The sequence below is a fragment of the Spea bombifrons genome, chromosome 3 (assembly GCF_027358695.1).
Source record: "Spea bombifrons isolate aSpeBom1 chromosome 3, aSpeBom1.2.pri, whole genome shotgun sequence".
Classification (NCBI taxonomy): domain Eukaryota; kingdom Metazoa; phylum Chordata; class Amphibia; order Anura; family Pelobatidae; genus Spea; species Spea bombifrons.
Genome location: NC_071089.1, coordinates 73,092,300 through 73,098,389, shown reverse-complemented (window position 1 = coordinate 73,098,389; position 6,090 = coordinate 73,092,300).

Genomic DNA, 6,090 nt, shown 5'->3' with positions numbered 1-6,090 from the left:
TTTTTTTTTCTTAATCCTATTAGTAGGAGAAGTAAAAAAAAAAAAAAAGCAGATGAATAATCCTGTCACCAGACTGGGGCTGGGGAGTTTTAGATGATTAGAATAGAACACTGATCAAAAATGTTATAGATATAATTTACAGAAGACATTTATAAGATGCAGGAAATTTATCTGCAAATAACACATTGATTGTAAGGTGGAGGTAAAAAGTAATTATATATATATAGAAAATTATAAAAGACAAGAAGAGAAATGAAACTGGTGGCCAGTCTCTAATGTAGAGGTATACATACAATATATGACACCTACTGTAACCATGTCTTCTCTATGAGCTTTTGGACAGCCCTTTCCAAAATCATGGGCATTAATATGGAGTTGGCCCCCTTGCAAAGCTATAGCAGCCTCCACTCTTCTGGGAAGGCTTTCCACTCCAATAATTTGTAGTGTGTCTGTGGTAACTTGGGCCCATTTAGCCAAAAGAACATTTGTGAGGTCAAGCACTGATGGTGGACGAGAAGGCCTGGTCTGCAATCAGTGTTTCAATTCATGGAAATGTTGTTCAATGGGTTAAGGTCAGGACTCTGTGCAGACCACTTAAGTCACACCACACTCAAAAAAACATGTCTTTATGGACCTTGCTGTATGCACATAGGCACAGTCAAGCTGGAACAGTAAAGAGCCTTCGCCAAACTGTTCCCACAAAGCTGAATTTCAGATAGTGAAGTGTGAGTCATCACTTTAGAGAATGTTTCCACTGCTCCAGAGACTCCTCTTCGTAGGTGAGCTGTTGTTACTCCTATACGCTTACACTTCATAATAATAACACTTATAGCCAGGGCCGGCCCAAGGCAAAATGCCGTCTGGGGCGGATTTTAAAATGCCGCCCCTCCCACCCCCTTATCTACCCTTCGTCCCTGCCCTCCCCCATTATCTACCCCCCTTGTACTTACCTTTCAGCAGTCCTGCGGCGAGTCTCCCTGTTCGGTCTCGGTGCCGGCTTGTAATGCTGAGCGCCGGAAATCTTCCGGCACTCAGTATTACAAGCCGGCACTGAGACCGAACAGGGAGACTCGCCGCAGAGGAGGGAGAGAGGGACGCCAAGCGGGTACTGACAGCTTGGTAAGCAAAAACCACTCGGCGCCCCTTTCTCTCTCTTTCGCTTAAAAAAAAAAAACAAAAAAAAACAAAAAGGGGCTTGGCTGGAGCGGTTGCCCCACTCGGCTCCGTTGTCGGGCCGGCCCTGCTTATAGCGGACCAGAGCAGATCTAACAGGACAGAAATTTCAAGAATTGACTTGGGGCATCCTATGCCAGGTTTAAAGTCAGTGAGCTATTTACAACCAATTTTACTGCCAATGTTTGTCTATGGAGATGGCTGCCTATGTTCTTAATTTTATACACCTTTTAGCAATGAGTGTGACAGTAAACTCAATAATTAGGAGGGATGCCGACATACGCTTAGTCATATACTGTATGTATTGTGATAAGGGCTTTCAAGAAACTGCACTTATGCTCTATCTCTAAAGTCCATAAAGTCTGAAACAAGTCATTATGGCCAATGATGGTAGGACAGGCTATCAAAGTTTGGTTCACAGCACCGGCAATATAAAGAAAAAAAAACTGGACTGCAAGACAATGTATTTATGTAAGCGGAGATTTTTATTTGATACTATTTTATACTATTAAATTATATTTTAACCATTTCCCCTCTCTCTACCTTCTTCATTACACCTGCCTGAATGTCAATACTTTCTGGGAATGGATTAATACCATTGCCATGGAAATGCTCCTTTATAAGGCAAGAGTCCATTTATTTCCTTTATACGTCACCTGTATATACATATGTGTGCGTTTTGTTTATTTTGCATACACGGTTGAAGTTAACCCTTAAAGTGCTGTCAAGGAACAGTTCCCTCATCCCCTCAGAATTTATTTATTTGCACACTTTTTATAGGCTATTTGCCTTTACTATCTTTAAAAAAAAAAGAGAGAAAAAAAAGAAACCTACTGCAAAAAATTAGATTAGGAATTATCTGACACCACTGATAAGGGGCAAATGGAACTTCTGGTATGGATGGCCAGGATCAACTTTGGGAAAATAAGCAGTTCTTCCACAGTGTCAATGTTGATCTATGTTAGCATTTGTCAATGTAGCAATTCCAAGGCAGCATATAGCATTGGTGACACTATTATGTCAGTGACAACTGAAGAGAAGGACTTAGGAGTAATTATTTCTGATGACCTTAAGGTAAGCAGACAATGCAAAAAAGCATCAGAAAAATTAAGCAGGCTGTTCGGTTGTACTGCAAGAGGCATTAGCAGCAGAAAGAGGGAAGTGGTTCTACCTGGTCAGGCTTCACCTAGAGTATTGTGTATAGTTCTGGAGACCCTATCGCCAGAAGGATATTGACACATTAGGGAAAGTTCAGAGGAAAGCAGCATTAAAATGTTCAAGACTGAGGGGTATTAATATGTATAGCTGAAATAAGTGAGAGGTGAGATATAATAGAAACATTTAAATACTTAAAGGGATTTAACAAAGTTTTTTGAGGCAAGCTTATTTGAATTGAGTATAAATGTTTGAACAAGAGGTCAGAATCTTAGATGTAATATAAGGAAATTCTACTTTACTGGGAGAGTAGTACATAAACACTCACCAAGCAGAAGTGGCGGAGGCTAATACAGTGAATGACTACAGGACTTCTCTTGCGCAGCACCAACCCTCTGGAACTCTCTTCCCCGTGCTGTCCGACTCTCACCAACTCTACCCTCCTTCAAACGCTCCCTAAAAACTTTTCTCTTCAGGAAAGCCTACCACTGACATAAACATCAAAACTTCTCTCTCACCCACTTACAACCCTTATCTCGACGTACATTCACATCATTCACTACCACGCACTCTTCACCTCCTGTCCCCCCCCCTTATCCACCTAGATTGTAAGTTCCTATGGGAACAGGGTCATTTATTCCTCTTGTATCTGTATGTCAATTGCTGTATTGTACTTGTCGTTATCTGTAACATTTTCATCTTTGTACAGCACTACGGAATCTGTTGGCGCTTTATAAATAAAGTATAATATTAATAATAGATAGTATAGACATAACACTATCCTCACTACGGTACCAGACCAAGCACTGATAGGGATTAGTATTCCTTACATCAGGAAAAATGGGCAGACTAGATGGGCCAAATGGTTAATATTACATGGGTCCACGCTTCACTCAGCTACACAAAAAAAGAATATTATATTCACTCAGTACAGCTAGGAGAGTGGGCCATATTTAGAAGAAACGTAACTCTATTTAGCCCATGTGTGCGATATCGTATAGAAGGAATAATTGCGTGCCTTAAGAATACAGGCCGAATTTGAAACCAAAGAGCACTAGGATAAGATTACCTCAGAACATACTATGCAGTTAAGAATGTAAGCCTAAACATAGTCACACCTATATGAACAACTCTGTCTCTTTTGTTCTGTCTGTATTTTGATGAATCCTCCAAAGAATTATTTGGGCTGGCTTTGTATATATGTCTTAACTTTTTAAGTACCACTTTTTTCCCCCAAGAACGACTTACATTTTTCAGCCTTTCCTCTTGGCACTAATTAACTAATTCTTTCCTTAGTCTACAATTTAAACTGTGGACACTGTGAATTCCACGCATTCTTATTTTAACACTGAATTAGTAAACATACCATATGTTAAAAGTATATCTATATATATATATATATATATATATATATATATATATATATATATTACCCACCTAAACATCTGTTCGACCTAAATGTATTTAGTTTGATGCTTTTTAGGTCATTCTATTTTTATTTGATAAACTTTTATCTGATAGACGCTGTTTTTTTTCCAGGTTCACTTTCAGATATTAACATCACTTTTAATATTAATTAGAAAACACTCCACTATCTGCTGTGTGTCTTAATGACTAGAAATGTCTTCATTTAGCCCCAAAAGCCTCTAATTTCTTCTTTAATCTCCTAATTGCTGTGGTTTGCAAAGTGTTTGCAAATATACAGAGACTGAACACTGCTTATGTTCAAATGCACTCCTTAAATTCCATTATAATACATTGTGTATGCTCCTCATCAGAATTATGACATCAGGGCTGAGACTGAAACCCACATAAAACACCCTGTTCGAAGCAAATGTTGTGCAATCCTTATAAATATTCAACAGAGGATATTATGTGGTGTGTTCTTTGTTAGTTCTACTTTGATCTGAATATTGAGATGTATATATATATATGTGTTGTCCAGCACAGTGATACCCAACATATATGGGGCTTTTTTTTATGTTTTTAGGGGACAAAACACCCTCTTACATGCTGGGATAGCAAAGGTTTTTTTTTATTTTCTAGAAGGGTGTATACCTACTTCTTTAACTGAAGATCCCTTTGGGCTCAGGGATCTCAGAGTCCTTATGATATTGTTACAGCCCTAGGGTTTGTGTATTTTATTTTTATTGCATTTATCCTGCTTTTATTTACTTTCGTTTCAATCTATAGGCCTGCATTCTTGATCACTGTTATTGTGAACTGCTAGGAGGCATCGGAGTCATCAGTGTGGACAGACCCTCTTGGAGCTCTTTTACTTTCTTTTTTACTCTCTTTTAATATTCTTTTAAATTATTTTAACTGTAGTTCAGGCATTTACTGTCATTGAACTGTAACCTATGTAGGGCCAGCCTAAAAGCCTGATCTCATGGGCAAACTATACTATATACTTTTACATCCTACGGGTCATTTTGTCAATTTCTCTAATGACATAATAGTACTTGTAGTCCCAACACTGCAAACTGGTTAAATTATTTAAACTACATGGCTATAAATATTCATTTTATTATTTATAACTTTATGTCTGAGTGTTATGTGCCCTGCATTCTGTTTGTTTAAATATGCCTTTGCCCTTTGCCGTTTGTTAGATATATTTTTTGTCTCTTTCATATTTTTTGTTATAACTTGTATTGACCTCACTTTTTGAGAATCCAGTATTTCTTCATCTGTTATTTGTCAGGTTAGTTTTGAAATCTGTTTTTACGTTCTCATTGACCTAATGTGATTGTTCTTTGCCGATTGTTACTTCCTTATACACTAAATAGGCATGTTAAGTCATTGGCACAGTCCCACGTGTGTAAATGCTTATTCTCCAAGGTGTATGGCTAGGTTCAAGCAGAGTCCTCTTACTAGGAGATAGAAGTGGAAATTTTGCTTATATTTTTTAAACTGACTTATAAAATAGAATGCTAATTATTAGGCTCTTAAAGTCTCCTCAGGCCAGCATTGGCTTTCGTTTACTACATCTGTATGATTGTGTTCTTCTGTGGCGATGTAATAAATACAACTAAACTGTTTTATTTACAAGTAACCAACAAGTATTCACCTAGGTCAAGGTAGGCATCTGCCCTATTTTGTTTTTTAGACAAGCCATTTCAAATACAAGGTTATTAATGGCGGGTTTGAGGAGCTATGTTGGCAAATAAATTTATATTGTTTTTGTATTTTATGCAAAATATGTATTATTATGCATTTCAAGCTAAGCAGTTGAGATAATACATTGAATATGTGAGCACTTTCATATGAATACAAAAGTGTTCAGTTTGGCAAATTAATTACATAGAACCATAGAATTAGCCTCTAATGTTTCCAATTAGAGGATGTTACCACCCACTCAGTAACCTTAAACCTCCTTAAATCTAAGCCCCTGGCCCTCTAGATGACCCTGAACATCTGGGGATGAATTCTATTACCAGAGATATTTTGAGAATTTAATAAGAAAACTGTGAAAACTGTTATCTCAGCTAATGCAGCCTGTAATGGGTTAACAGACAATGCTGCATCTTGTATTGAGAACATGCTATACACTGATTCCAAAATAACAATACTCAAAATGATGACAAAAAATGATATATAATGTTACCTGAAAACAAACATGAAGCACGTTTAGATTTCTTATAACAATTCAGTACAGGATGTATAGAAACTAATCATGCCTCAAGCAGCAGGTAGAGCTTAAATAACGACAAGATCACAAAAGGGTTTTCCCCCTGTGTCATTGGAAAGAATTACAAGGTGTGT